Source organism: Chelonoidis abingdonii, chromosome 3, assembly GCF_003597395.2.
Source record: "Chelonoidis abingdonii isolate Lonesome George chromosome 3, CheloAbing_2.0, whole genome shotgun sequence".
NCBI lineage: Eukaryota > Metazoa > Chordata > Testudines > Testudinidae > Chelonoidis > Chelonoidis abingdonii.
This window is the reverse complement of record NC_133771.1, coordinates 104443154-104452462: the sequence shown is the minus strand read 5'-3', so window position 1 is coordinate 104452462 and position 9309 is coordinate 104443154. Positions and strand designations below refer to the sequence as shown.

The window sequence follows — 9309 nt, the reverse complement described above, 5'->3', positions numbered from 1 at the left end:
CTTTCAAACCTTCCTTTGTAGCTCAGCCTCCAACTGCCAGCTACAGCACACGGTCCTTCAAACAACCACACAAACAAACAGACAGACAAACACAAGCTCAGCACACAGCAAGTAACCCCCAAACACAAACACACACACACACACACACTGCAGACAGTCACTTACCCCACAGATGCTGTATTTGCTCCTCCTTCACCTGGAGAACTCCCTTGCGAAAATCCCTGTTAGCAGCCCCTGTTCGCACAGCAGTAATATCCATTGGTTAGCAGTAATAATTACTGTTCCAGAGCGGCCAATTAAAGTGAAAAAAGTGAAGCTCACTGGAAATTAGACCCTTATGCTATAGAAAATGAGAGTGCTGATAAATTGGCCCAAGAAGGAGCCCAATCAGGGGAATTTTGGAAAGGAAAAGATCAGGAATATTCTATTACTACCCCTAGTCCTAAATGTCCTATAGCTGCAACTAAATTGGTTCAACCCGATACACCAGATTTAAAAGATACGCAAAAATTGGATAAGGACATAGTGAGAGTAATCCTGGAGCTTTCCAAAACTGGTAAAGAAGGGTCATTAACAATAGACCCTTTGTACAAAAGACATGAGCAGCAGTTACAGGTAGTAAATGGAGTTCTCATGTATACAGGAGATCTTTTCCCTGTCTGGGTAGTTCCAGCTCACCTACAGAGGGAAATGATGTACATGGTCCATGATACTCCTACAGGAGGACATCAGGGAGTGGACAAAACTGTCCAACGTCTTGCACCTGGTGGCTTGCAGGATGGTGGCTACTTCTTAGGATGGATGTGCAACAATATTGTGAAAATTGTCTGGCATGTGTCCAAGCTAATCCAACTCCATCCAAAAGAAATGCGCCATTAAAATCCCAGGTATATGAAGGTCCTTGGATGGCTTTGAAGATTGACCTTGTAGGTCCTTTGCCAAGGACTCAAAGAGGTAACTAATAGTTATTGGTAATTGTTGATCCTTTCTCAAAATGGGTAGAGGCATTTCCTCTCAAAGCCAATACTGCAAAAGCCACTGCCAGAGTCCTAGTAGATCAAGTCTTCTCTCGCTGGGGGATCCCTGCAAGGTAGAATTGGACCAGGGATCACATTTCACGAGACAGTTCTTTAGGGACTGTCTTAAATTAATGAGAGTCCCACAGACACTACACATCCCATACAGACCAGTAGCGAGGCGGTGTGGCTCCCCTCCTCCACAGGGAGGGTTGAGCCCCGTCCATCTTTCCCCAGGGCGGAACTTCCGGGCGGAAGCCCCGCCCCTCAAAGGGTCAGGCAGCGACCCGGAAGTATAAAAGCCGGGCGCCGGCCTTCAGTTGCGGCTCAGCTGCCGGCCAGAGCAGACGTGCCGGCCGACCCTCGTTGCTGGGAGGCTGCGGAGCTCCGGGACAGGTATCAGGCCTTGCCGGAGCCGACCTGCAGCAACCGCGACGCTGAGCTATGGGAACTACCAAAGCTGCCCAGCCCTAACTACGGCCTGGAGGAGTCTTCGGACCAGACCTGGCCCAGCTACCCAGAGGTGCTACCGGATCTAACCCCTAGCCCGGACTGGAACAGGGAGCCCCATGATGGTAGCCGACCCGCGGACCAGGTAGGAAGTGGAAGGGGGAATGGACAAGTAGCCAAGTGGGGGCACGCCAATGCCAACACTTACCCGCCTCAAGCACCAGCGTCAGCAAAACCGTGCCCTTAGCGCCCTGATGTGAAACCATGATGCCACTGTATGGTGTCTCGGTCCACGGATCCCCGCTGATTGGCGACTGTTCAGGGCTTCCTTGTCTTTTTGTGGCCGCGATGTCTCACCCACTGGTGTGACTTGTGCCTCCCTTTGCTAGTCCCGTGTGTACAGCCGCTTACTAGGGCCCCGTGCAATGAGAACGAACCAGCTAGGAGTGTAGCGCTGGGCCTGCGTTCTCCCCGCACGCCTATCTGCGTTTAACCTGGATGACTGCAGATCCCCCCCTCGGCTCTCCAAACCTGGATCTAGGAGTGTTGCCCCTGCCCAGGGCACTCTTGACTTTAAAGTTGTGCGTCCAAAGCAACATTGTGTTTGTGCTCCCCTCCTATGGTGCTGGGCCTCTCTCCCGAGTTCGACTCTGTTACTGCCTCTGCCTGCCCCAAAGGTGGCCAGAGCTATTGTCTGTGTTTGGTGCCCTGCCCGAACCAAGGGCTGGGCCCCATTACTCTGTTACTGCTCTGCCCTGCCCCAAAGGGCCAGGGGCCTATTGTACTGTGTTTTTGGTGCCCCGCCCGACCCAAGGGCTGGGCCCCCTATTGACTTGTTTGCTGCTTTCCCTGCCCCAAAGGGCCGGAGCCTATTGTACTGTTTTGTCCCGCCTGTATCCAAGGCGGGGGCCCTACTGACTTATGCTGTGTCCCAGTCCGCCACAGGACCGAACGCCCCGAACAGTGGACGCGGACCCGAGGGACAGACCCAGCGAGAACAGGACGAGGCCGGTGTGGCTCCCCTCCATCCACGGGAGGGTAGAGCCCCGGGCTTCCCTTGGTCACAAGACCATCATCATCTGGGGATGGTGCCGAACGACACCAATCGCGACATAAAAAGTTGATGTTGAGGAAACTGGTTGCTGCCAATGGACGTAACTGGGACACTCTCATGCCTCTAATTTTAATGGCATTGAGGGCGACACCAGCTGCATCTACTGATAAAACACCTTTTGAAGTGATGACAGGCCGAACAATGCGATTACCAGAACATTTGATTTGGCACACTAGTGGCACTTAATTAGAGGGAATAAAAATGGATACCTACCTGCAGAATCTGCAAAAACATTTAAATCAAATCCACTTGCAGGTAGCTGCCAAATTGGGAAAATCCAGACGTAAGGCAAAGGCTTATTTTGACAAAAACTAGAAAGAGAATACTTGGGAGGTAGGAGACCAGGTAATGTTGTTATCATATAAGTCACTAGAATGTGGGTTGTGTAACTGATGGATCAGACCTTTCCGAATCATTGATAAACTCAGTTCAGCAGTATATAAGATCAGAATAACAGGAGGAAAGCATAATAAAGATAAAATTTATTATGCTAACAAGTTAAAGCTGTATCGATCGTCCAGGTCGCAGGAGCAACTTCCTCCACAGGACTTAAGTGAACAGCATCAGACAAAATCGCAGCAACTGAAGCCCAGCAGATTGCAACCATGAAATTGGCATTGATATTTCTGACTTATTACACCCTTATTGTTGCTCTAAGGGTAGGACTGAGCCAAAATCCTAAATCTGGAACTGAACTATTGCAACCCCAGGAAACCAGATGACCCAATCATGCTCAATTGCCTGAGCACCAGCAACAGAAAATACCAACAAAGAAAGAACAGACTATTATACTCAGCTCAGAACTTATCAACAACCTGATTCAACAGGTTAAGGGCATTAGAGGGGAGAATGTTACTTTTGAATATCAATTGGTGGGCGTAACTTCATTGCCCTCTAGTGGTTGGAAAAAGATTTGGCCCTCAGATGAAAATTCAGAAGGGGGAGGATGTAAAACCTACACATCCTCAACAACAAATTCAACTTCCCTGAAACATGGTATACCTTATGGAACTTGGGAAAACAAAGCTAGTTGTAATAAGTTGATAACAGGGGGAAGTTTAACCTTGTATAAGCTTGAATATGAGGACCAAGGGCGATATGAGGAACTCATTATAGCTACCTTTCAAACCAAAACAGGAAGCAAAAGATATACACAGAATATGACATTTGAACTTAAGGTTCAGGACCCAGTTATTGACTATGATTATGATCATTCAATACCAAATGATGTAAATTGTCCAATATTAAACCCAGGACCTGCTAGTGGTCTTACCACAATGCCCATATTAGGCAACACAATTAATCAAGTTCAATTTATGCATATTCCTGTACTCCAGCTGAGGCCTCTCCAATGCTAAGTAGAATGGGACAATTACCTCCCCTGTCTCACGTACAACATCCTGTTACACCCCAGAATGATATTAGCCTTTTTCACATTTGCATCACATTGTTGGCTCATATTCAATTTGTGATCCATTATAACCCCCAGATCCTTTCAAGCAATATCACTCCATAGGAAATTAAAACCTATTTTGTATTAGTGCATTTGGTTTGTCCTTAGTTAAGTGTAGCAGTGTAGTACTTTGCACTTGTGTAAGCAAAGTCTGAATGAGCTCTCCCTGACATCGAGTAGGTGAGCAGTGGAAAAAGATTTCAGAAGCTGATCTCATTTGCATAGACACACCCACCCTGCCTAGGTGCTCAGTATGATGGGATTGCTTGCCCAAATGATCACTTGTGGCTGGTGTTGGATCCCCAGTCTCCTTGTTATTGGGGCAGGAGTAATAAAGGACTGTTATCCTTGTTGTGTGAACCAAAGGCAGCAGAACTGTACCTGGCATATCCCCATGGAGGGACTCACTCTCAACTGAATATCAGAGGGGTAGCCCCGAAAGCTCATGCTCCAAAACATCTGTTAGTCTATAAGGTGCCACAGGATTCTTTGCTGCTTTCTCAACTGAATGGCATTCGTGAGGCAGGGCACATGGGTTCTAAGGCCCAATGAGTTGAGAGAGGGGGCAGGTGTCTGTACCTGGTGGTGAAGGCTCTGTTTAAATAGTCTTAGACACCATTTGATCCTTCTTTTCTCTATGATATAATAAAAGAGCTAATTTAGACTCGATTGAGAGTTTTGTTACATGCTGCAGAACTGAAATCACCGATCCTATGTTTAAGTATTAGAACTACTTTGGGACAGTGTCTCTATTGCAAGAAACTGCCTCACGTGTACCAGCGGTGAGGCTCCCCCACTAACAGCTGAAATCACTCAGAGCTGTGTTAAGTGTGTGTGGGGGGAGGGGGGATGAAGACATCTTTAATGAGTGGTCAGCCGGGCAGCTGGCAGAGAGGGCAGTCGGGCAGCTGGTGGAGAGGCGCAGCAAGCGGCCAACAGGGCAGCTGGTGGAGAGGCACAGCCAGCAGAGAGGCTGGTGGAAAGGCACAGCAAACGGCCTTTCAGAGCAGAGCCATGCAGAAGTGTGGCAATCGACCGCTGGGGTGACAAGTGAGTGCCCAAGCAGTGCAGTGTGTAAGGTGCCTCCTTCTTACCCTCCCTGCCTTCCACACAGGGTGGAAGGTGAACTCTGTGGATGAACCTCTGAACTCTGGGCCTGCACTAGCCAAGGACAGCAACTGTGAGTGGGGTACAGAGAAGAGATGGGCACGTTAAAGGGACTTTTGTGTTGCTGGGCTTAAGAACCTGAGGGGAAAAGGACTATGCCCAACTTACTTGGGGGTGGGTCTTTTGCTCATGGTTTGTGTTTATGAACCCTAGTTGCGGTGTTTTCCCAATTAATGCTGAGTTAACGCCCTCCTTTTAGTATAAGTTTTTGCTACACTCAGACTCTGTGTTTGAGAGAAGGGAAGTATTGCCTCTTAGAGCTGCCCAGGGGGCGGTGTGTAATTGTCCCAGGTCACTGGGTAGGGGCTCGAGCCGCTTTTGGTTGTATTGTTGAAAAGAAATCCTTAGATACTGAACCCGGCCCTTGTTTCTGCTGGCTCCGCCTGGCAGAAGGGTTACATTTGTTATTATTGAATTTAATCTTGTTGATTCCTGACCAATTCTCCAGTTTCTCAAGGCCATTTAGAATTATATTCCTCTCCTCCAAAGTGCCTTCAATCCCTCCCAGTTAGGTGTAAGCCACAAATTGTATAAGCATACTCTCCACTCAAAGTCAACGAATGGCTACGCAGGTGGTGTTGGAGAGAAGGCTTTGGATTCTTCGACAATGGGATGGTGTTCCAGGGAGGACGAGTGCTAGCCAGAGACAGGCTATACCTAACGAAGAGAGGGAAGAGCATCTTCGCAAGCAGGCAGGCTAACCAAGTGAGGAGGGCTTTAAACTAGGTTCACCAGGGGAAGGAGACCAAAACCTTGAGGTAAATGGGNGCCTATTGTACTGTGTTTGGTGCCCCGCCCGACCCAAGGGCTGGGCCCCTATTGACTTTGTTGCTGCTCTGCCCTGCCCCAAAGGGCCGGAGCCTATTGTACTTTGTTTGGTGCCCGCCTGTATCCAAGGCGGGGCCCTACTGACTTTGCTGTGTCCCAGTCCGCCCACAGGGACCGAACGCCCGAACAGTGGACCGCGGACCCGAGGGACAGGACCCAGCGAGAACAGGACGAGGCCGGTGTGGCTCCCCTCCTCCACAGGGAGGGTTGAGCCCCGGGCTTCCCTTGTCACAAGACCATAGTCATCTGGGATGGTGGAACGAACCAATCGGACTATAAAAGTGATGTTGAGGAAACTGGTTGCTGCCAATGGACGTAACTGGGACACTCTCATGCCTCTAATTTTAATGGCATTGAGGGCGACACCAGCTGCATCTACTGATAAAACACCTTTTGAAGTGATGACAGGCCGAACAATGCGATTACCAGAACATTTGATTTGGCACACTAGTGGCACTTAATTAGAGGGAATAAAAATGGATACCTACCTGCAGAATCTGCAAAAACATTTAAATCAAATCCACTTGCAGGTAGCTGCCAAATTGGGAAAATCCAGACGTAAGGCAAAGGCTTATTTTGACAAAAACTAGAAAGAGAATACTTGGGAGGTAGGAGACCAGGTAATGTTGTTATCATATAAGTCACTAGAATGTGGGTTGTGTAACTGATGGATCAGACCTTTCCGAATCATTGATAAACTCAGTTCAGCAGTATATAAGATCAGAATAACAGGAGGAAAGCATAATAAAGATAAAATTTATTATGCTAACAAGTTAAAGCTGTATCGATCGTCCAGGTCGCAGGAGCAACTTCCTCCACAGGACTTAAGTGAACAGCATCAGACAAAATCGCAGCAACTGAAGCCCAGCAGATTGCAACCATGAAATTGGCATTGATATTTCTGACTTATTACACCCTTATTGTTGCTCTAAGGGTAGGACTGAGCCAAAATCCTAAATCTGGAACTGAACTATTGCAACCCCAGGAAACCAGATGACCCAATCATGCTCAATTGCCTGAGCACCAGCAACAGAAAATACCAACAAAGAAAGAACAGACTATTATACTCAGCTCAGAACTTATCAACAACCTGATTCAACAGGTTAAGGGCATTAGAGGGGAGAATGTTACTTTTGAATATCAATTGGTGGGCGTAACTTCATTGCCCTCTAGTGGTTGGAAAAAGATTTGGCCCTCAGATGAAAATTCAGAAGGGGGAGGATGTAAAACCTACACATCCTCAACAACAAATTCAACTTCCCTGAAACATGGTATACCTTATGGAACTTGGGAAAACAAAGCTAGTTGTAATAAGTTGATAACAGGGGGAAGTTTAACCTTGTATAAGCTTGAATATGAGGACCAAGGGCGATATGAGGAACTCATTATAGCTACCTTTCAAACCAAAACAGGAAGCAAAAGATATACACAGAATATGACATTTGAACTTAAGGTTCAGGACCCAGTTATTGACTATGATTATGATCATTCAATACCAAATGATGTAAATTGTCCAATATTAAACCCAGGACCTGCTAGTGGTCTTACCACAATGCCCATATTAGGCAACACAATTAATCAAGTTCAATTTATGCATATTCCTGTACTCCAGCTGAGGCCTCTCCAATGCTAAGTAGAATGGGACAATTACCTCCCCTGTCTCACGTACAACATCCTGTTACACCCCAGAATGATATTAGCCTTTTTCACATTTGCATCACATTGTTGGCTCATATTCAATTTGTGATCCATTATAACCCCCAGATCCTTTCAAGCAATATCACTCCATAGGAAATTAAAACCTATTTTGTATTAGTGCATTTGGTTTGTCCTTAGTTAAGTGTAGCAGTGTAGTACTTTGCACTTGTGTAAGCAAAGTCTGAATGAGCTCTCCCTGACATCGAGTAGGTGAGCAGTGGAAAAAGATTTCAGAAGCTGATCTCATTTGCATAGACACACCCACCCTGCCTAGGTGCTCAGTATGATGGGATTGCTTGCCCAAATGATCACTTGTGGCTGGTGTTGGATCCCCAGTCTCCTTGTTATTGGGGCAGGAGTAATAAAGGACTGTTATCCTTGTTGTGTGAACCAAAGGCAGCAGAACTGTACCTGGCATATCCCCATGGAGGGACTCACTCTCAACTGAATATCAGAGGGGTAGCCCCGAAAGCTCATGCTCCAAAACATCTGTTAGTCTATAAGGTGCCACAGGATTCTTTGCTGCTTTCTCAACTGAATGGCATTCGTGAGGCAGGGCACATGGGTTCTAAGGCCCAATGAGTTGAGAGAGGGGGCAGGTGTCTGTACCTGGTGGTGAAGGCTCTGTTTAAATAGTCTTAGACACCATTTGATCCTTCTTTTCTCTATGATATAATAAAAGAGCTAATTTAGACTCGATTGAGAGTTTTGTTACATGCTGCAGAACTGAAATCACCGATCCTATGTTTAAGTATTAGAACTACTTTGGGACAGTGTCTCTATTGCAAGAAACTGCCTCACGTGTACCAGCGGTGAGGCTCCCCCACTAACAGCTGAAATCACTCAGAGCTGTGTTAAGTGTGTGTGGGGGGAGGGGGGATGAAGACATCTTTAATGAGTGGTCAGCCGGGCAGCTGGCAGAGAGGGCAGTCGGGCAGCTGGTGGAGAGGCGCAGCAAGCGGCCAACAGGGCAGCTGGTGGAGAGGCACAGCCAGCAGAGAGGCTGGTGGAAAGGCACAGCAAACGGCCTTTCAGAGCAGAGCCATGCAGAAGTGTGGCAATCGACCGCTGGGGTGACAAGTGAGTGCCCAAGCAGTGCAGTGTGTAAGGTGCCTCCTTCTTACCCTCCCTGCCTTCCACACAGGGTGGAAGGTGAACTCTGTGGATGAACCTCTGAACTCTGGGCCTGCACTAGCCAAGGACAGCAACTGTGAGTGGGGTACAGAGAAGAGATGGGCACGTTAAAGGGACTTTTGTGTTGCTGGGCTTAAGAACCTGAGGGGAAAAGGACTATGCCCAACTTACTTGGGGGTGGGTCTTTTGCTCATGGTTTGTGTTTATGAACCCTAGTTGCGGTGTTTTCCCAATTAATGCTGAGTTAACGCCCTCCTTTTAGTATAAGTTTTTGCTACACTCAGACTCTGTGTTTGAGAGAAGGGAAGTATTGCCTCTTAGAGCTGCCCAGGGGGCGGTGTGTAATTGTCCCAGGTCACTGGGTAGGGGCTCGAGCCGCTTTTGGTTGTATTGTTGAAAAGAAATCCTTAGATACTGAACCCGGCCCTTGTTTCTGCTGGCTCCGCCTG

The 9309-nt window shown here is 47.6% G+C and overlaps 1 protein-coding gene across 1 annotated transcript in view; it reads right to left on the bottom strand.

Moving 5' to 3' along the window:
- LOC116836822 (butyrophilin subfamily 1 member A1-like) overlaps nt 1-9309 on the bottom strand; it is a 139203-nt gene that overhangs the window by 96532 nt on the left and 33362 nt on the right. The window contains exon 3 of the mRNA XM_075063961.1: nt 166-234. The gene's annotated coding sequence lies outside the window, so the exon portion shown is untranslated. The remainder of the gene's footprint in view (nt 1-165; nt 235-9309) is intronic.